The 25,700-nt window shown below is 39.7% G+C and overlaps 1 long non-coding RNA gene across 1 annotated transcript; it reads right to left on the reverse strand.

Annotated features, from left to right (window-relative positions):
- Positions 1-987: 987 nt before the first annotated feature.
- LOC134296167 (uncharacterized) lies at positions 988-25,480 on the reverse strand. The gene is made up of 3 exons (XR_010002748.1): positions 25,066-25,480; positions 21,876-22,005; positions 988-1,274 (listed from the first exon to the last, which is right to left on the reverse strand). It is a non-coding gene; the product is annotated as an uncharacterized LOC134296167 (long non-coding RNA).
- Between the last annotated feature and the right edge of the window lie 220 nt (positions 25,481-25,700).

A 25,700-nucleotide genomic window follows, 5' to 3' on the forward strand; every position in this document is an offset into this window, starting at 1 on the left:
GTCTTGCTGTCTGTTGATATTTCACACATTTTGAAGACAAATCTTTTATTGATGAAGAAACGTTTTTCAAAACCTTTCTTTTTCAACATCACCTCCATAAATCTGTAGAGCTGACCCTTTGTTCCTACAGGGCTTTGGATCTCTAGTTAAAAATTCTTAGCACTACTGTGAGCCCAGAGTTCCTGCAGTACTTTAGGGAAAGCCATGGGTAAAGTCTGGGTAAAACAGGTACCATTCAATTCAGTTTCAAGATAGAATGTTGATGTGCCCTGAGCTCTTTTGGTCTCTCTTTGCCATAGCTGCTCTTAAAAAGCCTTTGTAACAACAAAAAACAGAATTTGCCTTCCACTTTCAGGTAGCTTGGAGACAGAGGAAGAGAGACATTCCTTGTGCAGGCCTGTGTTCAGATATTTGCTTCATCTGTTTTCTTGAAGGTCATCTTTTGTTGACCTTCACAACTCTAGTGGGAGGCTACCATACTCATGTAGAGTGTGTCTGATGAGTGATGGCTGTGGGAAATGTATCATATCTTCTGGTACATTTATTTAATGAGCTTTGGATATTGGTCCTCCAAACTCATCTCCAAAGTCAGCCCATTTAAAACTGCCTGAATTACACCCTAGTGACTTTCAGTCATACAATTTCAGTTCATGTGCCAGAGGGTGAGTTGCACAAATCTCTGAACAAATAAGTGCTCGTACTCTTTTAAAAACAAGGGTGTGGGGAGGGCGGGAGGCAGGGACAAGTTGATTTTATTCATAATAGTTACCAGCAGCTGTCCTTTGGGTCTGTATTCTTGGAAACACGGACTGAAAAACATTCTCTGTTTCTTTCAATCACTGCAGAACTAAGCTGATGGTTTCTCTATGACTTCAAATGATAAAACAACAGCAATGCTATTGAAGAGATGAAAACTTTTGTCTTTGGCACACTGGGTTGAAATTGGGAAACATTTTAGCAACAGAGAATTGGTAGCTGACTACAGGCCATATTCCCTGGGTCTCAACGTTTATTATCTCATCCTACAGATTTTCTCATATGGTCAAATTGAGCAGAAAGAGCAGAAACCCCCCAGTGAGTCAGATTGTAGAGAACCACTGGCCTTACTTTATTATATTTTATTTTAGTGTGCAGTCCTTCATGTTTGTTTAAAGTAGCTGAGTTCTCTAGTCAGGGCTCCTGAAAGCTGCCCAGGGCTTCTGAAACCAGGACTCTTGAACACAGAAAAGGCTCAGTCTCCTTAAATCTTTCTTCAGTCCTAATGCTGCTTCTTTCTGTAAAAAAGTTTTAAGGTTTAATAGAAGTTGGGGAAGATTGAAAATAAATGAAAAAATATTAATCACAACAAGATAGCTAATAGGGTTATTAAAAATAACACTGTTTACAAACCCAAATGAAAACAAATGTGCATTCTAAGTAAAGGTACATTATTAAACTACTTTAGTAGTGGTATTAATATATTAATATCCCAGATCAGAGCGCATGGAGTATAATGCTCGTACACATGCCACCCCCCCCCCCCACCTATGCTCCCAGTACCTGTCAAGCAATGAGGTGGGAGTATTCTGATGCTGAAGCCATTTGCTGAATGGATGGGGGAGAGAGGGTAAAGGGAACATAAGCAGCTGTGTGGAGTACAATAAAGTCACTGTACGGGAGGTCCTGGAGTGGGGAGAAGCTCATGTATTTCCCACTCCCTTCTCTCTGGCAGTACATGACCAGAGCAGCACTTTCCAAAGCTTGGCAGTTGAATGAGGGGCGGGGGTGAAGTTGGATGTTTCGTGGAGAGTTAATCAATACTTCCTGGCACTACATCCAAAACAAAGCATACACAACACATATATAACCCTAATGTATGATGTCATCAATAGAATCCTAGTCATTGCTCAAAACCAATCTATGCCTAGATGTCAACAACTTTAAAAGAGATTTCTGGGATTTTAAAATTAGCAAATGTTTCAATATTATATCTAACATTGCTTTGCAAGTTTAGATACAATGGTCATGGTTTACAAATCTGTGAGGTGCTCTTGATGCATTGTTCAACTTGATTACAGAAAGCTGTCCTCAGACAATTTTTCATTATGAACTAGAGTGCCGAGTGACCGCTTTGCTTCAGCTGTATTTGTAGGGAGAGTGTGAAAGAACTACACAAATATTTGGAACTGAACATGGTTGGAGTTAATAAATTTCACTTTAAGAGGTTCAGTGGTCCCAAAGCAGTATCTCCAAAATAGTCAAATAAAATGTGTTCAGATATTCTATTTATTTATACAAGTTTGTTAAGGTATTCTTGTGTGAACGATTTCCATGTTTCTTCAGTTCAATGTTGCTTGAGAAATTGATTGTATACCAGTCTAACTTTACAGGTTTTTTTTCTCCTAAAGGTGTAATACATTTTATTTGTTTTTACATAAGGACCAACAAATTCAATGCGGGACTCTATTTTCTGCAAGTACTATACCTGTGACACTACCTTTCTATGTGGGTTAGATTACATGCTCCTATCCCCGTGTGATGGATTGTTACCTTGCCGTGGTACTGGGGCTTGAGTGCCTTGATGAAACCATGAGCTATACTGTGCAGGGCCACCCAAGACGGGAAGGTCATGGCAGAGAGGTCAGACCAAGCACGATCCCTGGGGAAGGTAATGGCAACCCACCCCAGTATTCTTGCCATTAAAACTACATGGATCAGTACAACCAGAGAAATGTCGGTATACCATCGGAAGATAGGACCCCCAGGTCGGATGATGGTCAAAATGCTACTGGGAAGGAGCAGAGGACTAGTCCAAGGAGCGCCAGATATGATGACGCAGTTAGCTCAAAGCCGGAAGGAAGGCTAACGGTCGACGGTGCTGGAGGTGAAGGACAAATCCGATGTTCTAGAGATCACCACACTATAGGAACCTGGACTGTAAGATCTATGAGCCAGGGCAAACTGGATGTGGTTATTGGTGGGATGTCAAGATTAAAAATAGACATTCTGGGAGTCAGTGAACTGAAATGGACTGGAATGGGCCACTTCACAAAAGATGACCACCAGATCTACTACTGCAGACAAGAGGAACACCGAAGAAATGGAGTAGCCTTCATAGTTAATAATAAAGTTGCGAAAGCAGTGATTGGATACAACCCAAAAAATGATAGAATGATCTCGAGTTCAAGGCAAGCCATTTAACATCACAGTGATCCCAACCACAGCTGCTGAAGAGGCAGAATTAGATAAGTTCTATGAGGATCTAATAATACACCAAAAAGAGACATTATTCTCATTATAGGAGATTGGAATGGTAAGGTGGGCAGTCAAATGATAACTGGGATCACAGGTAAGCATGGTCTGGGACAACAAAATGAAGCAGGACGTAGGCTGATAGAATTTTGCCAGGAAAACTCAATGTGCATAACAAACACTCTCTTCCAACTACCTAAAAGACAGCTTTACACATGGACTTCACCAGATGGTCAACACCGAAATCAGATTGACTACATCCTTTGCAGCCAAAGGTGGCGGATATCCATCCGGTAGGTGAAAACAAGACCTGGAGCTGACTGTAGTTCAGATCACGAACTTCTTATTACAAAATTTAGAATCAGACTAAAGAGAATGGGGAAAATACACAGACCAATTAGATATGATCTCACAAATATTCCCAGTGAATATGCAGTGGAGGTGAAGAATAGATTTCAGGGGCTAGATTTAATAGAGTCCCAGAAGAACTATGGACAGAAGTCCACAACATTGTTCAGGAGGCAGCAACAAAGTACGTCCCAAAGAAAAAGAAAACCAAGAAAGCAAGATGGTTGTTTGTTGAGACACTGGAAGTAGTCCAAGAAAGAAGGAAGGCGAAAGGAAACAGAGATAGGGGGAGATACGCCCAATTAAATGCACAATTCCAGAGGTTAGCCAGGAGAGACAAGGAACTATTTTTGAACAAGCAATGCATGGAAGTGAAAGAAGACAACAGAATAGGAAGGACAAGAGACCTCTTCCAGAAAATCAGAAACATCGGAGGCAAATTTCAGGCAAAAATGGGCATGATCAAAACAAAGATGGCAGGGACCTAACAGAAGCTGAAGAGATCAAGAAAAGGTGGCGAGAATATACAGAAGATCTGTACAGGAAGGATAATAATATAGAGGATAGCTTTGACGGTGTGGTGAGTGAATTAAAACCAGACATCCTGAGGAGTGAGGTTGAATGGGCCTTAAGAAGCATTGCTAACAACAATGCAGCAGGAGATGATGGGATCCCAGCTGAGCTGTTTAAAATCTTGGAAGGTGAAGCTGTCAAGGTGATGCATGCCATATGCCAGCAAATATTGAAAACACAAGATTGGCCATCAGATTGGAAAAAATCAATTTATATCCCCATACCAAAAAAAGGAAACGCTAAAGAATACTCAAACTTCCGTACAGTGGCACTTATTTCCCATGCCAGTAAGGTAATGCTCAAGATCCTGCAAGGAAGTCTCCAGCAATACATGGAGCGAGAGTTGCCAGATGTCCAAGCTGGGTTCAGAAAAGGCAAAGGAACGAGAGACCAAATTGCCAATATCCGCTGGATAATGGAGGAAGTCAGGGAGTTTCAGAAAAACATCTACTTCTGCTTTATTGACTATTTTAAAGCCTTCGACTGTGTGGATCATAATAAACCATGGCATGTTCTTGTTGGTATGGGGATACCTAGTCACCTTGTCTGTCTCCTGAGAAATCTGTATAAAGACCAAGTAGCCACAGTAAGAACAGATCATGGAACAACAGACTGGTTCAAGATTGGGAAAGGAGTGCGGCAGGACTGCATACTTTGACCCTCCCTATTCAACTTGTATGCAGAACACATCATGCGACATGTGGGGCTTGAGGAATCCAAGGCCGGAGTTAAAATTGCAGGAAGAAACATTAACAACCTTAGGTATGCAAATGATACCACTCTGATGGCAGAAAGTGAGGAAGAGCTGAGGAGCCTTATCACCAAGGTGAAAGAAGAAAGTGCAAAAGCTGGGTTGCAGTTAAATGTCAAGAAAACCAAGATCATGGGAACTACACCTATTGATAACTGGCAAATAGAGGGCGAAAATGTGGAGGCAGTGACAGACTTTATATTTCTAGGCGTGAAGATCACTGCAGATGCAGACTGCAGCCAGGAAATCAGAAGACGTTTACTTCTTGGGAGGGAGGAGAGCAATGGCCAACCTTGACAAAATAGTGAAGAGCAGAGACATCACACTGGTAACGAAGGTCCGCATAGTCAAAGCAATGGTATTCCCCATAGTAGCCTATGGATGCGAGAGCTGGACCATAAGGAAGGCTGAGCAAAGGAAGATAGACGCTTTTGAACTCTGGTGCTGGAGGAAAATCCTGAGAGTGCCTTGGACCGCAAGAAGATCCAACCATTCCATACTCCAGGAAATAATGCTCGCTGGAGGGAAGGATATTAGAGGCAAAGCTGAAGTATTTTGGCCACATCATGAGGAGATAGGAAAGCTTGGAAAAGGTCACGATGCTGGGGAAAATGAAAGGAAAAAGGAAGGGAGGCCGATCAAGGGCAAGATGGATGGACGGTATCCTTGAAATGACTGGCTTGACCTTAAAGGAATTGGGGGCGGGCGGTGACGGCCAACAGAGAGCTCCGCCGTGGACTGGTCCATGAGGTCACAAAGAGTCGGAGACAACTAAACGACTGAGCAGCAGCAACATGGGGCAAGAAGCTGTTGGGAGCAATGGTACAGATAGGGTCACCCAAGTCAAGCAAGCTTTTGTTAAATGTACCAAACACCTTACTATTGTGAGGAGAAAGTAGTAGGCTGCAGTAGTAGCAGGTAATGACACAGGAGGAAGATCTTTCAGAGAAAATGGCAGTGATTCTTTTTAGTACTGAGTATAAAAAAATAATGGAAACCAAGTTTGAATGTCTGTTACCTTGAAACCCTATGATGAGACAATCCAAAAGGAAAAAAAGAGATAGTGTTAGAAGATGGGAAATTGAATGGCACTCCACTCACTATTTGGGAAAAGAAAAAGATGAGTATGAAGAGCACTATGACACAACTGGAATCAAGCTGAAAGGACTTCAGTTGCAGATATACTCTATTACCATTTTCATCATTGTCATCATTTATTTATATGCTGTCATCATTGTATATTGCACTTTAAGTAAAAGAACAATGAAACAGTTCCATGTCCATAGGCTTACAATCTTATTAAGACATGATACAAAAGGGCAATGAGATGGCAGTGGGAGAAGGGATTAGGACAGCAGATATGGCCTTTTCTACTTTCCTTCTGTAGACAGGATAGCGGCAGTTGGGATGGAGGGCGGGACCTATATGTGCTTCTGGGCTTAGGCATGATACTAAATGTAGGTATCAGAAAAATCTGAAGCTGCCCATTTCATATAAAAGGAATATGGAATCTTAGGATGCATCCAGACAGCCTTTTAAACCAGGAACATTTGCATTTGTTGAACATTCCTAATCCACACACACCTCCGAAAGTTCGTGCTTTCTGAGGCAGGTGAACAGATGTGCTCCCGGATCCTTCCAGGAGAACCCCCAGAGAACCTCCAAACCCCCTTTAAAACTAAAATAACTTATCCAGAATCCATTAAAGTGGTGCTGGAGCTTTCCTGGCACATAGGAATGACACGCCAAGAGAAGAGGGGCAGGAGCAATTTTCCTCCCCAGTTTCTCCTTTTCACATCATTCCTATGTGGCAGGAGAGCTCCAGCACCACTTTAATGGAGGCTGGGTAAGTTATTTTAGTTTCAAAAAGGGTTTGGGGGGTTTGGGGAGGGGCTTGGTGTCTTTGCCATTTTCCGAGCTAATTTAATTTGGAAGAATGTGGGACTACTGTCTGAACTGCCCCCTCAAAAGTCCAGAACTTTTGAGAGAGCATTCCAGACAGTGGAAGTAGTGGCTTTGGTTTGCGCCTTCCAAGAAGGCGCAGAATAAACCTATTAACAAATTAATTCCCGACAAACCAGGGTTTTCTTGTTTTGTGGTGAATGAATTTGTTTTTTTTTGTGCAGCATCATCTGGACATCCCACTGTAAAGTACGGAAACTCCTGCTTTAAAGGGGCTGTCTGGAAGCACCCTTAGATACCTAAATCTGGGGAAGCTAGAAACTGTAAAAGAAGAATTGAAATGCATATGTAATGTGAACAAAATAAAAATAAAAACATTAAAATCACAGTACAGGAAGCATTATCATTGGGATATATGCATTCCACCATTGTTGATTTTTTAAATAACCCTTTCAGTATATACCTCTGTTTTCTTTTACATCTTACCTAAGTTTCACGAATCAGAATTTGTTCCCACTGGAAGGCCTTTTGTTTCAGGTTCTGGTTCCAGTTTGGAGCCTCTTGTTAAACATTTGACCTTCTTAACCCTTTGATACTTGGTCTTTATCATATATTAAAGACACAGCTCAATTTTTTTTACAGAAAATAGAAAATGTACAAGTGGATTTTCAATCATGTTTAATAATCTTGGATGCCCATTCCTTTTACACCGAGATTCCACATGTTTATTAACAGCACAAGTGTTAGTACCGTGACAGTAGTTAATACCTCCTACGCATTTTCTTTTGGATTTTTGGACAATTTATTTGAAAAAAAATCAGTTTGATAAACAAGCTAAAGTGGACAGGAATGGGACATTGTCAATATGATAATTACATACTGCTTTACTCTGCAAATGAAAATCCAAGAAGACATTGGATGATATTAATAGTGAAACCTAATGTAGCAGAAGTGGAGATGTGAAGACCCAGAGAAAAAAAGGAAAAAATAGGGGGGAGGGGGTTGGGTCCCTCTCCATTATAATATGAAGTTTAATGGATTATGAAGTGTTTTCTTTTAAAATAAAGAATAAAATTTTGCAGATAAGGTGTTGACATATTTATTCTCCTTGTATTATTTCTCAAATCTATTTAGCAAGTAGAACTTTCTTTAAGATCATGTCGAGAGTGCTGCTTAAAGTCATGGTTCATAAACTGGTGGTGTGCAAGCCATCGATTGCAAATCTGTTTCTATGAACAAAACTGTTGTAAACAATTGGAACATGCCATTGTGGTCTCTGGCACATTGGGAAGAAAATGTCAGTTTCCATTAGACAGTTTGAAATGGCACTGAGTTACAACAGTACAGTGAGTATCCTGTATCTGAAATGCTTGGGACCTGAAGTGTTTGGGATTTTGGATTTTTGAAAATTTTGGTATACCTGTATTTGCATATATGTGCATAATGAGATATCTCTGTGATGGAATATAAGTCTCAACACACAATTCATTTTGGTTACATACATTTTAAAGACATGGCCTGAAGGTAATTTCGTACAATATATTAAAAAATTTGTCCATGAAACAGAATCCATCATTATTCCAGCACTTTATTCCCACTCCTGGTCTTATTGTCCGGTGTTTTGCACAAGCCCTGCCCTCCCCTTACAATTCTCAATAGTCCCACCTTCAGTCTTTGATGTTTTTAGATGTATTTTAATATGTTTTATTCCTTAAACTGCTTAATGGTTTTAATTATGTTGGTCTGACTATATTTTAATCCTTGTATTTTGAATTCATTGTTTTCTGGGCTTGGTCCCTATGTAAGCTGTGCCAAGTCCCTTCGGGGAGATGGAGGCGGGTTATAAGAATAAAGTTGTTGTTGTTGTTGTTGTTGTTGTTGTTGTTGTTGTCGTCGTTGTCCTCCTCCTCCTCCTCCTCCTCCCCCTCCTCCTCCTCCTCCTCCTCCTCCTCCTCCTCCTCCTCCTCCTCCTCCTCCTCCTCCTCCTCCCCCTCCTTTACATGAACTATCAGAAAGAAAAGATTACTTTTCCAGCCATCCATGTGGATAATTTTGGATTTTGGAGTCTTTTGGATTTTGGAATTCCAGATAAGGGATGCTTGACCTGTTCCTGATCATTTCAATTTCTGGTTCTGGCTTGGAAACCGTTAGTTAATTAGTTTATTAAATCATTAAGTCACTAGATTTTTCCTGAGCTGTGTCTTACCTTTCTAGAATTCCCGATTAACACAGAAATCAGTGACATGTTTTAATGAATCAAGTTTTTAGGAACGCAGAATGTGATGGAATGTTGGAAAGAATGGTGAACTGGTTTGTATGGATTAGGCAAGCATTTCAATAAACATCCTTTCAAGTCTACTTCTACTATTTACATTTGAGAAAAGGAATCTCTTTCACAGTAACCTCATATTGTCATTATACCAAATCAGCAATATCAGTTAATAAAGCTTTATTGAGATATGCAGCATCAGAGCTTAATGGGCCAAACTCTCCCATTCATTCTCAACATAAAGCCCTCATTTAGGTTTCTTGACTCTATAAGTGGAATTTTGTAAACTAAACAACAACAGAAAAGATGAAAATAAGACAAATGAAGAAATGAAGTTCATACTTATTAATCTGTTTATCTGGGTCACTGTAAACATAAGGAGAGAAATCAATTTACTGAAGGGCCTAAATAAATAACTGATGGAAGGATAAGCTGAATTTAAAATGAAAATGGAAATGATAGATAAATGGTGGCACAGGTGAGTGGAAATGTTTTTAAAAAGAAAAAAAGGAAGCACTACAAAAACTGGATAAATGGACCTTATTTTTCATACTGAGACAAAATAAAAAGTAGCATAAATTAAGGATAAAAGGTTGGCCCCAGAAAGGGAGGGGTTCTTTATTTATTCTTGATCTAAGTAGCTCATTTCCTCCTTCAATTTGATTTGAACTAAACTAAAATGATGGGGCAGGATTTATTGGGAAATAGAAAAGAGTGCAGCTTAATCTTATGTATGGAAGATTTATTAGTATTACCATAAAAAAGGCTTAACGGTTCCCCTGTTTTTTGATCTCACTTTTCCTAAAGCCTTGACAAACAACCCTGAAGTGCATTAATATATGAAAAATATGCATTCTTCAGGTTTTGTATATTTATTGTCTTTGACAGTCTTTGTAATGCACTATTGCCTACAACAGACCATGCTGCTTATGTGCGTGTTTGTTCTTTTCAAAAAATCTGTGTCTTTTATTAAATTTCCTACAAACTATCATTTAGAATTCAATGCAGCTCTCACAGAGATTTTGCATTTTGAGAAGAATCTGTTTGATTCAAATAAATAAGATAAGCTTGGAAGCATACCTTTCAGTTTTACAAAAGGGGTTTAATAGAATGCAGTCCCTCAGATAATAACAATAGTAACTTGAATTGGGGGATTTCCTTTGTAAGGGGTGTTGAGCGGGAAGAGGAGGATAGGCCTTGTTTTTGTTGTTGTTCATAATCTTCAATTTTTGGCTGTCCTAAGGTGAACCTACTTCAGAGTTTTTTTTCTTTTTGTGTGTGCAAATTTTGTTCAGAGGGGGGTTGCCTTTGCCTTCCTCTGAAGCTGAGACAGTATGACTGGCCCAAGGCCACCCACTGGGTTTCCATGACGGAGCTGAGATCTGAATCTTGCTCTTTGTGACTAGAGTCACAGTCCAATATTAAAACTGTTACACTTGCTGATGCAGTCTTGGACCCCTGTCTGCAGAAATGTTACACTTCTGTCTTTTAGCCCCTTCTACACAGCTTTATAAAGTCCAGTTTATCTGCTTTGAAGTGGATTATCTGGCAGTGTAGACTCAGATAATCCAGTTTAAATCAGATACAGTGGATTATCTGCCTTGATATTTTGGATTATATGACAGTGTAGAAGGGCCCTTAGTTTCCCACCATGAATGAATGAATTAATTAATTAATTAAGAAATGTATATACCACCTTTCCCCACTCAAGGGTCAAAGGCATCTTATCTATATCTATATATATAAAAGAGTGATGGCATCACGGCAATTCACAAAACAACAAAAGTACAGGCCCCCCAACCTCAAAATTTGACAACACAACCCATCATCCACGCCTCAAGGTTGATACAACAAAAAGAAAAGAAAAATAAAGTCCTAATTAGAGGGAGAGCAATAATTTTTTTTATCCAATTGCTGCCAGTTTAGAGGGCTAATCTCTGCCCACAAGGGACAGCCAGGTTTCAGTTAGGGGACAGGCAGATTTAGGCCTCACTTAGACTTCTTCCACAGATTATCTAATTTGCACTGGATTATATGGCAGTGTAGACTCAAGGCCCTTCCACACAGCTATATAACCCATTTATAATCTTATATTATCTGCTTTGCACTGGATTATCTTGACTCCGCACTACCATATAATCCACTTCAGTGTGCATTTTATACAGCTGTGAAGAAGGGGCCTCAGATAATCCAGTTCTGAGCAGATAATATAAGATTAGAAATATACAGTAGAGTCTCACTTATCCAACGTAAACAGGCTGGCAGGATAAGTGAATATGTTGGATAATAAGAAGGTATTCAGGAAAAGCCAATTAAACATCAAATTAGGTAATCGTTATACAAATTAAGCACCAAAACATCATATTATACAACAAATTTGACAGAAAAAGTAGTTCCATGCGCAGTAATGCTATGTAGTATTTACAGTAGAGTCTCACTTATCCAACGTTCTGGATTATCCAACGCATTTTTGTAGTCAATGCTTTCAATATATCGTGATATTTTGGTGCTAAATTCATAAATACAGTAATTACTATATAGCATTACTGTGTACTGAACTACTTTTTCTGACAAATTTGTTGTCTAACATGATGTTTTGGTGCTTAATTTGTAAAATCATAACTTAATTTGATGTTTAATAGGGTTATCCTTAATTCCTCATTATCCATCATATTCGCTTATCCAACATTCTGCTGGCCCATTTATGTTGGATAAGTGAGACTCTACTGTACTGTATTTACAAATTTACCACTAAAATATCACAATGAATTTAAAACACTGACTACAAAAACATTGATTATGAAAAGGCAGACTGCGTTGGATAATCCAGAACATTGTATAAGCGAATGTTGGATAAGTGAGATTCTTCTTTAATATGAAATAATTACTGGGATAGAATAATGCAGAACAATATAATCTCTAAAACCAGGACAGTAAATAAACAGGGGAATTCCACACAGGAAACAATCAGGGCCAGCTAACACCTCCCAACAAAGTATTCCCATCATCAAAGTCTGGAAAATCCTCTGTTTTCTCAGGGCCACAGACAGTAGAAGCACATAAAATATCGCAAACAACACCACTCTGAAAACAAGGGAATTCCAGACAGGAAACAATCAGGGCCAGCTAACACCTCCCAACAAAAAATTCACTCAGGGAGGAAACAGCCAGGCTTTAAAGCTGCAAGGCCATTACATCCTAATCATTTTTCCTAATTGCAGCATTCATACTTGCCTCCAACAAACAAAAAAACCAATCAGAAATATTGTATATTCACAACCTTTAGGAAATAATATCCCCTGATGGCGCAGCGTGTTAAAGCGCTGAGCTGCTGAACTTCTGGACCGAAAGGCCACAGGTTTGAATTGGGGGAGCGGAGAGAGCCCCCACTGTTAGCTCCAGCTTCTGCCAACCCAGAAGTTCGAAAACATGCAAATGTGAGTGCATCAATAGGTACTGCTTCGGCGGGAAGGTAACGCCGCTCCATGTAGTCATCCCACATGACCTTGGAGGAGTCTACGGACAACGCTGGCTCTTCGGCTTAGAAATGGAGATGAGCCCCAACCTCCAGAGTAAGACACGACTGGACTTAATGTCTGGGGAAAACCTTTACCCTTGACCTTAACTACCACCAATTCCTCAATACTTTATTTCCCAGACCACCATACTTCGCCACAGCAACGCGTGGCCGGGCACAGCTAGTATATAATAAAAGTGAAATCGGAGTATGTATCAGCGTTTTGATTGGCCTGGCGGAATATGTGCTCGCGTTTTGATTGGCCTCGCAGAATATGGATCAGCTTTCTAATTGGCCAGCCGGAATATGGACCAGCTCTGATTGGCCGCCACTTTCACAGGCCACTGGGATCGCTGAGGGAAAAACTACTACCAACTGGCTTCGTTCGGCCTACTTCTCTCCTCAGAACGATGCTAGCTTTGGGAGAGTTAACAGCCTTGGCCTACACTTTGGTAATCCAAAACACCACTGCCACCACCAGAAAGGCCGGACCTGGACCAAACTTGACACACATCACCCCATGAACCCACTGACAACGGATGGCCCCCTTTGGCCCCTCTGCTGACATGTTTAAGGCCTTCCAGGCTGGCCCCTCGCTGCTAGGCCGAAAAGGAAGACGCCATCTTGCCTCAGCTTTCAACTTCTTTGTAAGGCCCTACTTGCCTCAAAAGACAGCAGAGAACATTGTTATTATCTTTTTAACGATATGCTTATGAACACTTCTAGCCCCCAAAGCCCCAATCCAAGCCTCCTTTGATCATTTTGCTAACATGTTTCAGGCCTTGCAGCCTGGCTCCATTGTGCTAGGCCGCAAAAGAGGCAGCCATCTTCACTGTTCCCCATGGTTCCAAACAGAGCAGCTTTTGCCTGTGTCTTTTGGATACAGCACTCTCCTTCAACAAGGTAAGGCGGCAGTACGTAAATACTATTCACAGCAGACTAAAGAGAAAATAATGACTATCTTTTTATTCTTTCCTTTTAAGGATCGTTTACTTCCCCCCCCCCCCCCCCCAGTTTTTACTGAGGCAAAAAACTACCACAGAGCAGGCTTTGGCCTACTCACTCTAACAGGCCTGACACATACAGTCCCCATGGCCTACTATACATCCGGGCCCTGTTTGGAGTGGGATGGACCATGGATGATGGACTTGCATATGGGAGTTGTAGTTCACCTGCCCCCACTGAACCCTGCTATTTCTTATTTATACTACTATTGCTTGACATTACTTTTATGTTTTATTTATATGGTGGATGTTAGCACGTGCCTTAATGACCTTGCAAGCCACTTTGGGTCCATTGCAGAAAGGCGGGGGAGAAATATCAGAATTAAATAAATACATAAATAAATAAATGTCTCAATGGTATGTATGGTTGGAATGACCTTCTGTCGGGAGGGCTTGAATGGTCTCTTCCTTTGTGGCAGAAGGGGCTGGACTGGATGACCTTCAAAGACCCCTTTCAAATCTAGGACTCTATCTATCTCCCAATCGTATGTATGACTGGATGGCCATCTGTCAGGAGTGCTTGGATGGTGTCTTCCTTTACAGCAGAAGGGGCTGGACTGGATGACCTTCAGAGACCCCTTTCAAATCTAGGACTCTCTCTATCTCCCAATCGTATTTATGACTGGATGGCCATCTGTCGGGAAGGCTTGGATGGTGTCTTCCTCCATGGCAGAAAGGGGTTCGACTAGATGGCCTTTGGGGCCCCCTTCTAACTCTAGGATTGTATGGAAGCCTTTAAACCAGGCATGGGCCAACTTGGGCAGGTGTTTTGGACTCCAACTCCCACAATTCCAGAGAGCCTACCCCATGATGCGCTTTATGTCCTGGTGCCGTTTGCAGGATGATGGGCCATGGGTGATGGGATATGTAGTACTTTCAATCGCTACGATTCCCACAGACCACTGCGATGCCCACCAGTGATGGAACTGGACCAAACTTGGCACACAGATGGGACATGCAGTACCTTCACTCGCTTCTTGAGACCACAGCAACTGCTACATATGACAGAACTGAACCAAATCTGGTATATATATCCCAAATGACACACTTTATATGTTGCAGCAGTTTGGGGGAGGATGGACCAAGGACGATGGGATTTGCAGTACCTTCATCCAATTCACCTCCCACAGGCCACTGTGATTCCCATGAATGATGAAACTGTACCATACTTGACACACAGGTGCAATGTGGCCCCCCTTTACGCCCTGGTCCTATTTGGCGCAGGGTGGGCCATGGATGATGGGATTTGCAGTACCCTCACCCAATTCACCTCCCATGGACCACTGTGATACCCATGAAAGATGAAACAGTACCATACTTGACACACAGGTGCAATGTGACACAATTTATGTCCTGGTGTGGTTTGCAGGAGAATGCACCAAGGATGATGGGATTTCCAGTACCTTCATCCAATTCACCTCCCACAGACCACTGTGATGCCCATGAATGATGAAACTGTACCAAACTTGACACACAAGTGCAATGTGGCCAGCTTTAAGTCCTCCTGCCGTTTGAGGAAACAACTGACCAGGGAAGATGGGATTTACAGTACCTTCACTCACTTCCTCAGACCACTGCAACCCACACCAATGACTGATCAAGATCAAACTTGACACATTGCGTCCCCATGACCTACTTTACATCCTGGCGCTATTTGAAGGGGGATGGACCATGGACTTACATATGGGAGTTGTAGTTCACCCATACCAATTGAAGACAACTGACACTGGATCGAGACTAAACTTGGAACAAAGGCAAACAATTTCATTCTCAAATAACCCGGGCACCGCCGGGCCCCCAAGCTAGTAGCCAATAAAACATACAATATGCAAGTTAAAACCAAGTTAAAACCATAAATATTAGGACTTTTGGTGGGGACATGGCAGCAGGATCACCTTCCTAAGAGCTTGCTCCGGGAAGGAACCACATAGAGAGGTCAGTTGAGCCTGTAGCTCCCCATCCCAGATGGATCGAGACCTGGGGTGTCGCAAAGTTCAACAGGGACCCTCTGAATACCCCAAAGATCCCCCCAAGGGAGGGAGATTGAGTGGGTCTGGAGACCCGTGAACAAGTGGACCACCTCGTGGGAAGCAAGCGCAAGCCTGCAGTAACTGCCAGCCTTACCCCATTTCAAAAGAAAAGACAACAAAGAAGAAACCAGTACAGTGACTGGCTGGAGGGAATGGAAGTTTCTGTAAGAAATTTAATCTGAAGTGGGAGGGTGTGATCTGCCCTTGATTAAGCAACGAATTCAATCAACAACTATCTATAGTCTCTACAATTAACAGAAATTTCAATCTACTTACATACAGCTGAAATTTTTCCCCTTTTGAATTGGGACTCCAAATACTATTAAAGGGAGACCGAGGGATGAGAAACTCAAGAAAATTAAAAATCAATTACCTTCTAAAATGGTTGGATGACCTTGGTGACATATTGTTTAGTCTACATAAGGAGTCTTTGTAAACTATCTTCATAAACATCCCCCAAATCCAACCCACGGAGGAAGTGACATAGCGCCCTGAGAGAGGATCCAATGGTAGAGGAAGGGCGGAAGTTGCTCTAAAGAGGAAGTGGGGAAAAACGGCAGAGAGGACATCTTTGTTGAAGGCAAATCACTGCCCGGAGGAAGTGACTTGGCGCCCTGAGAGAGGATCCAAGGGCAGAGTAAGGGTGGAAGTCGACTTATAAGAGGAAATGAGGGAAACACCCAGGACAACATCTTTGTTGAAGGTAAATTGCAGGATGGGAGGAATAGCCCAAACCAAGGAAAATCGATCAAAGAGAGAAGGGGAGAAGTGGTGATTTCAGGAAGGAGGATCCATTCTATTGAGGGGAAAGAGGAGGGCGACTGAATCGGAGACTTATGCTTCAGGAAAGAAGAGGAGATAGACGGGAAGAAGAGGGCCAGGATGATCGTCGGGACGGTGAGGAACAACGAGGGCCAGAGGAGCCTGATGAACGGACAGGACAATACAAGAGAAGGCGTGACGGGACAAGAAGCAAGACAAATACAGTGGATTTAAAGTATAGGAGGGAGCAAACGGAAAAACCATCCCTGGAAGGAGTCAGTTAAGAATACCAATGGGAAAGAGATCCAAGCAAAAGAGGCTGGAAAGACAGGAAACTTTGCAAGTATAAGAGGGATTTATTTAATTATTAATAAATAAGTTGATCAAATTACACCACTCATACAAGGACATAATTAGCGGGGATACATTCTAATTAATTTCTGTTTTCTATTTTCTATTTTATATAAAATCAATATATATATATATATATATATATATATATATATATATATACACACACACACACACACACACAAATTAATGCAATTTACGCAAAATCAGTCCACAAGAATTATCATCAATGGCCAGAAATCAGATGAAATCACGATTGAAAAGGGCACCCATCAGGGATGCCCTTTATCCCCATTAATATTTATAATAGCCCTAGAAATTTTGATGAAAAGCATAAGGGAAGATAGTAAAATTAAAGGTACAAAGATTGGGAAACAAGAATATAAAATATGGGTGTTTGCAGACGACGTAATTGGAATTATAGAAGATCCAAGTGAAAACATATATAATTGCTATAAAAAGTAGAGGAATTTGGGAAAGTGGCAGGTTTTAAACTAAATAGGAAGACAATGATGATTCTTACCAAAAATATAGAAAGAAAAAAGCAAGAAGAATTAAATGAAAAGACTGGAATACAAATAACCTCAAAAATCAAATATCTAGGAATCTGGGTTACGGCAAAGAATTCGCAATTACTAACAAATAGCTATGAGAAACTTTAGAAAGAAGTCAAAGTGGACTTGATTAAATGGAGGCATCTAAATCTCTCATTATTGGGAAGAATATCTTTAGTAAAGATGAACATTCTACCTAAATTATTGTTTTTGTTCCAAAACTTACCCATTATATGTAATGTTAAAAAAATTAAAGAACGGACTAAAGGTTTGTTAAAATTTGTCTGGAAAGGAAAAAAACCTAGAAGAAATTACTTGATTTTGACTGATAAAAAAAATAGAGGAGGATTTGGATTCCCCGACCTGAAAATTTATTATGAGGCCTGTGCCCCAATCTGGGTAAAAGACTTGATGACTTTGGAAAAGGAAAAGATTTTAATTTTAGAAGGACATGACCTCAGGGTGGGCTGGCATGCGTACACCTGGTACGACAGGGTGAAGAAAGAAAAAGGTTTCGGAAATCATTTTGTAAGATCCTCTCTATTGAAAGTTTGGGACAAGTATAAAAGATACTTTTACAATAAAACTCCGATGTGGGTATCGACCTTGGAAGCAAATCAATGGAGACTCCTGGGTTGGACTAGATGGCCAATATATAAAGACATTTTAATACGGAATACAACAGATCTACAACCATGCCAAAAACTGAAACAAAATTTCAGTTACATATCATGGCTCCATTATCTACAAATTAGAGACCACTATAATTTAGATAAAAAGATAGGATTTAACACAAATGAACCTTTTTGGGATAAAATTCTCCAAACACAAAAGAAATTAATTACAAAAATATATCATAAACTATTGGATTGGGAGACAGAGAAGGAAGGAGTGAAAAAATGTATGATTAAATGGGCAGAAAATATAAAAAACCCAATTAATCTAAACAAATGGGAACTAATCTGGAATAAAAAGCTAAAATATACCTATGTGATGGACCTCAAAGAAAACTGGCTCAAGATGTTTCATCGATGGTATATGACACTGGTAAAACTAACTAAGATGTATAAGAATGCTGGAAAAAACTGTTGGAAAAGCCACGAACATGATGGAAGTTTCTTCTATATGTGGTGAACTTGTAAGAAAACTTCTAGTTACTGGATGAAGATTCATGAAGAGTTTCAAAATATATTTCAAAGATCTTTTCCAAAAAATCCAGAATATTAACTTTTAGATTTACTAGACAAGGATCTGATTTTGACAAAGAATGAGGACATTTTGATTAAATATTTGATGACTGCCACTAGGATCGTCTATGCAAAAACCTGGAAATCACAAAAAACACCAAAGTTGGACCATTGGAGAAATAAAGTAAGGGAAGTAAAAGACATGGACCAATTGACTTTTTTTTATTGAAAAAGAACTCGGGAAACCCTAAAAGGCAAACCAACTGGAAATCGGTAGAGAATTATTTTAGAAGAATGAAGAATTAATAGATTATTATCAACTAAAGAAGAACTAGGGCCAGAAGGACAATGAGTATTGTTAGAGGAAAGAAAGAAGAACCAAACTGCTAAGGATTAAAAGGAAGTCATTTTTTTAAATTATTTAATTATTTTTTCTATTTTTTTTTGTCTTTTTTCTTCTTTTCTCTTTTCTTCTCTCTTTTTGTTGTCCTTCCCTTTTTCCCGGTTTCCCCCTTTCCTTTATTTCTTTACTCTTTTTTTTATCCATCTTTCCTATCATGTTATTGTTCCCACACTTTTACTATATATTTACTTGGATACTTTAATAAAAACTACAATAAAAACCATAAATATTAGATGTGCTGTAATCTCTAATAAAGTTCAATAAATAAATTTTACTAACCCAATAGTATAAAACAAACCCATAGACCTTCCTAGCCATTTAGTACCCTTGAATTATGATCCCCCAAAGGCTTTTTTGAACAGGAAGTTTTAAAGGCACTTTCTAAATGTTAGGAGAGAGGAGACAGAACTAATATCATCTGACTGGGCATTCCGGAGGGAGGGAGCCACTCCTGAAAAGGACCTCTCTCTAGCACTCTTCAGTTGTAAAGTGTCTCAGATGTTAGATGATATTAACAATTCTCCACTGGCCCTAAGGGATATCCCTGGGTATACCAAGTGTAAAGAAGTATGAATTTTTGGTTTACAGATGTTACGTTTAATTGTGTGTTTGTGTTTTAAAAGGGTAAGTATTACAGTTATTGCATCTCAGCACTCAGAGGCTGGTTGCCATGGAGAAGTAGGCGGAGCCAACTGCCTTTTTGTTGAAGAAGTGCAGAGTTTAAAAAAGGGATTCAGTCTGTGCTTTGATGAGGCACAGGGAAGATTGATCCTAGGTTGAGGGGATCAAGGAGACTCAATTGTTCATTTTTGAGTCGGTTTAAAATAAATTTGGTGACTTATTTAATGTAGTCTGTGTCCTGGTAAGGAATAGAGAATCTGTGATCATATATCACAGGGTGACTGTGGTTTAAAAGTAGCAGAGGAAGAAGTTCTAACTACTTTAAGTAAAAGAGATGACACTTTAGGGAGTTTAACTCACCTCATTCTAGTATTGTAACTGTTAATAAAAGTGCCTCTAAGTGAGAAACAACATTGTAACCACTAAGCTCTGTGCCTGAATAAACTTGTTATTGTTCCTTCAACATCTAAGCCTCTGTCGCATATATTATAAACCAAGTTGCGTTACCATCTAAAGTGAATAATAAGAAGAAAAAATAAATTTAAAAGGTCTCCTCTCTGAGTCTTTGGTGGTTGCATCTTAGCAAATTGGTGGCAGTGGTGGGATAAAAAGATTCCCCCTGCCTGAAAGAACCTTAGTCGTTCTTAGGTTGGTGGCAGTTGTTAGTAAATTTGTTACACCAAGAAACCCTGTCTTTTGGAAATAGAGATGGAGGCAGAGGCGAGGCCCCCCTAAGATAGCCAATGCTGTGGACAAAGGTGGCCCCCGGTGGTCTTCCTATGGCTCCCAGCCCCCCCGGCCCAGCCAGAGGATCCTACTCTCTGTTTCACAGTCCTCCCTGGTAGAGGAGGCCCTGCTGTTGATGGCCAAGGCCCTCTTGGGAAACAGAGGCGAAGTGACCTTTGGGGAGAATTGGCTGGCATCATGGCCCAATTGCCCCCCTCTTCCACAGTCTTTCCTGGGGAACTCTCACTATGCCTCCTCCCAAGTTGGAAAAGGCTTTATTTGGTGCCACTGCACACAGCACCACTGTCAGGAGGAAGAGGTGGACCTGCCGTGTCTAGGAAATACATGGAGCCACTGGAAAAAAAAACCTTCCCGGTTTTTTCATGGCTCTCAGGCCCAGATAACGGGTGAGGCGTCAACCCAAGCAGGGCCTCCCTGCTGCAAGAATTCCTTTCATGGAAACATATAGTTGAAAATGGATCCAAATGCATAGAAATATAGTGTTAAGTGATGGCATTCACACTAGGATATGATGCCTGATCGCAATGTCATCTACCCACACATTACTGTTTCTTGAGCATCAAGGTCAGAGTTTTTCTTCTCCTTGATGTCTACCACTTCTATTGAGGCACTGTTGTCTAGTGGAGCATGGAAAGAAATCACCCCAAAGGGCGGCATTTCATTCATGCTGAAAATGTTCATGATGTGCACTTCCCCATTTGACAGCAGCACCAAATCCCACAGACCTAGCAAGGAGAAACATCCAGCTCTAATATTTTTTTTCCAACTCTTGTCAGATTGAAGCCTTGAAAAGGTACACATAAAGAAATTCTAGGAGAATCGGAACAATACAGAAACTTTGCAAGTTAAAAAGAGGTTTAGAATGCTTTACCTTTGAGGGTCTTTTAAGCAGGTGCTTGCTTGTTTATAATGGGAGCTCACAAAACATTGCCACAATAATTTGTGCGATTTTTCCAGTTGCTTTAAAACTCCCTACCCTCTCTTCTGCATCTTTATGCTGTCTAATTAGTTAAATGGCACACAACTGTACTGATGAATGAAATCCCTTTCTAAAGGTCTGGCTATACTGTCAGTCCTCAAAGGAATGTTGCTCAATAGATCTCATTTCTAATGCAGTCAGCCTGATTATATTTTATACTTTATTACTCCAGATTTGACCCAGCAGATTCTCTGACTTCAAAAGCTTTATCATGGATTGTGTACCGATGTAGCCAAGAATAGATTTTAGTCCAGAAGATAAACCTCCAGTTTTATAGCTTGGTGTAGGCTTTTGTTTCTTTTCTCATGCTCATAAAATGAAATCTCATATATTTTACAGATAGCATTGGCTTAATGGTGTCCGGGGATGCTGTTAATGCAGGAGGATGCAAGACTATCAAATAGTAAAGGAACTTAAACCTAAAAATTCTTGCAACAGATTATTCAGACTAATGGAAGTGAATGTTTTAGGATGAAATGCTAATATATAAGTGGAATTTCACTTTCTCTGCATTATAGCAAAGGATGCTTGTGGAAGATTAAAATCCAGTGAGCATAATGGATGATGACTGTGGAAATAAATGGAAAGCTTCTATCTGGAATTTCCTCTCATAGAGAATTATATTTTAATTATGGGCTGCACTTACAGTGTCATAGCTGGACAGGATACTCAGTTGATGTCCTAATATAGCCCTTCTGCTGATTATTCTATGATAAAATGAATTAAATGTAATACATCAAGGAAAAACGACCAGCAACTTGATTTTGGGGATGATTCTGGAGAAAGAAAAGAGAGTCAACAAAGATGAGCATTCCAGTTGAATGTCCTAAACAAAAAGGTCCTTTCACAAAATATTTCAGATCATACATTATTCCGGTGCACTTTTGAGTGAAGAGGCCACCAGCCATGTATCTTGTTTTTAAATGGTGCTGCACTTTAATATTGCCCCCCCATTTTATAGGTTATAGTGTTGTAACAGTTCTTTGTCCTCCCCCGCCCGTCTCGATTTTACTCATGGACTCTACTCAGAGTTTTGTACTAATCACCCTCTGTACATAGCAATTGATGTCTTGGTTTTAATAATTGTTGTGTTATGTTGTTTTATAACTATGTTATTATATTGTGTTTTAAATTTATGGACTGGTTTATTATGTAAGCCTCCCCAAGTCCCTTCAAGGAGATGGAGGTGGGGTACAAGACTAAAGTTATTATTATTATTATTATTATTATTATTATTATTATTATTATTGTAGTTACCTTTATAGACAGTGAAGGCTACATAATTGGAAAAAGTGACTAGTAGGATGCATTTCTAAATGCAAATGAGCTTTATTTCCTTACGTCTATTTGGTTATTTATTGGTTAATTTCAAATGTTTGCTATTTATTTTATACAGTAGAGTCTCACTTATCCAACACTGACTTATCCAACGTTCTGGATTATCCAGCGCATTTTTGTAGTCAAGGTTTTCAATATATCATGATATTTTGGTGCTAAATTCGTAAATACAGTAATTACTACATAGCATTAATGTGTAATGAACTACTTTTTCTGTCAAATTTGTTGTCTAACATGATGTTTTGGTGCTTAATTTGTAAAATCATAACCTATTTTGATGTTTAACAGGCTTTTTCTTAATCTCTCTTTATTATCCAACATATTCACTTATCCAACATTCTGCCAGCCCGTTTATGTTGGATAAGTGAGACTCTACTGTATATGGTTTTCTATACTTTCAGACCACACAAGACAACTACGTTACAAATACAAACACTATATACAGTACATTATGTACCAAATAATACATTTATGATACATTCTTACAAAAATTTCAAATATTTATGAGTGGCCTTTAGGATAAAAACCTACTCAGATAATTTTCAAATTATAGTTCTGAAATATATAAACAAATCAATTATGAAACCATAAAATAATAAAAAAGAAATAAGATTGGAATTTACAAAAGACAATAGTAACAATAAGACTTACTCACCAACCTCAGATTATCAATAATTGATGTTTAATTATTCAGGTTACAGATTTGTAAGTGACCAGATAAATTCCAGTGTATATTACGAATTTATTTCTACTGATCCTAATGATAGCCAAGTTCATTGTTCTCAAGTTAAATAATATGGAACAAGGAAAATTGGAATCTTGTCCCATTGAAAATAAAGCCCCCTTCAGTCCTATTTTAATCCAGTTTGAGAACCAGTGACATGAACCTCAGATTAAAAGCACTGAGCCATGCTTGAATCATAACCATGGTTTCTGCACACCATATCTCTTCAGTCAGTAAGAGTGGCATTAACTTGATCTTAACCATCAAAATAAAATACAGTTGATGAATTGTAATAGGTTGATAAATGGCTGATGTTCACGCCTTCCATAAGTGCTTGTTTCCAACTAAAATTGTATACTACCATTTCTGTAGAATTCTAGCTGTTTCATTTCTTTCACTATTTCGTTTCTGTCTTCTCTTAACCTCAATAATTAGCCTTCACTTTTCCTGCACCAAAGAATTGCATTGGACAGCCTGTCTAGTGGGTAATAATAAAAAGCCTTGCTTCTTTGTGAAAATTATGAATTTAAATTACTATTTAGGCTTTATCACAGAGTTGCTGGACTAGTGACAAGGGTAGGTGTGAGAGGTTGGGGCAGGAAATGAGAAAGATCAGGCAGCATATCACCCATAACTGGAATTGTACTGGCCACAACTTTACTGGTAACACATGTAAGAGACGTGGAGCAGTTTTATTACCCTGGATCCAGATATCAGCCAATCTGCTGTGAACTATTGGGATTCGCATTGGTGTACACAGCTATGGGTTCTCCTTGCCATGTGGGAAGTAAATCCAGAGCAGTGTCCCTGATGCCACCATTCCCCAGATCAAAAAAGACAATCCTCATAGGAGAGAGGAAGTTTCTTATCTCAGCAGCAGATACATACACAGACAAATACAACAAAAGCCAAAATTCACAAAAAAAGAGAAAGAAGTCTAACCAAAATGCACATAATACAGCTAGCAAGGTTTGACGCTCCATTGGCTTCTTTTATCAGGCAAAAACCATTTTAAAAAGGCATATTAAAGTAAGGTGATCAAGCTTATACTGTGTATCAAATGTTTCTGGTGGTGGTGGTTCGGGGTGGTGATGATATCTCAATGTTTTGTCGAGCGACAGCACCCCCTATCAAAGGTTTATGAACTTCAATGAGACTTCAAGCAAGAGTTATGTTTTTTCTTTTTTAAAAAAACATTTTTCTGCTCTTTCAAAGTTTTGCAATGTCAAAGCTGCTGGAGCTCCAGGAGGACCCAGTAGCAACTGCACCCCAAACTATATCAAAGCTAAACCCTTTAATAAAGGTATAAAATTATTTTTCTTATGAAAATGGTATTTCTTGTATACTGTATCAATTTCTAAATGTATAAACTTGTAACAAATGTATCCTGAAGACATCTGTTTCCTCCGTGCCCCCTATTTACATAAGCTCCCGGGAACTGAGATTGCTACAGAATTAAAGAAAGGTCCCTCCAGTGATGTCCCAAGCCAGTTAATATCACATCTTTGTGTGTGTGTGTGTGTATGTGTGTGTGTATATCTATCTATCTATCTATCTATCTATCTATCTATCTATCTATCTATCTATCTATCTATCTATCTATCTATCTATATATGACAGATAATCTCTTTGTAACCAAGATGAGCTCAGGATATTTACCTGTTTGACTAAGACTGAAAGATTACCATTTTCACAGAAAATAAGACTAAAACAGATATAAATACATTAACCTTCTGAATGGGTAGGCAAGCCTCTGGTTATCCAAGATTTTTACCTTTTGTTTCCTGAGTCTTGCACCTTTGTCTCCATGGAACTGGACACTTAAGTCAATCAGGAAATCATCTGAATACCCAAGTAATCATTTCCCCCAGTTTCACACCCTCCAATGTGGCATCTCTGCAATAAACCGGACCTTTAAACCCACCAATAGTCAGCAGTTTCTCTTCCTGCTACGAGGCTCTCTTCCTCCTGTCAGTGACACCAGGGAAACCTCTGGCCAATCCCTGCATGGATCCTTGCCGGCATGGTTTCTCAGCCAATCAGGAGGAGGTACAAGAAGTCTGAATAGCTGTTAACAGTGTATAAAATGCCTTCTGTTTGTCTATAGAGTTATACTTGTATATTTCGAGCATTGGATGGTACTTGCATACCTTTTGGCCAAACTCTAATGAAGCTCTTCAGTTTGTCTTCAACCCAGAGTGCTTGTTCTCTGTCCTGGGTGATCTGTTTTAGCAGAAGCTTGCCGAGCATGGACCTCCTTATCCTTGGTCTTAGCTGAAATCACTTCAAGTGTACGAAAAGACCCTCTATCATCTATCTATCTATCTATCTATCTATCTATCTATCTATCTATCTATCTATCTATCTATCTATCTATCTATCTATCGGAGCCCCCCGATGGTGTAGTGG

Source organism: Anolis carolinensis, chromosome 2, assembly GCF_035594765.1.
Source record: "Anolis carolinensis isolate JA03-04 chromosome 2, rAnoCar3.1.pri, whole genome shotgun sequence".
NCBI classification, from domain to species: domain Eukaryota; kingdom Metazoa; phylum Chordata; class Lepidosauria; order Squamata; family Dactyloidae; genus Anolis; species Anolis carolinensis.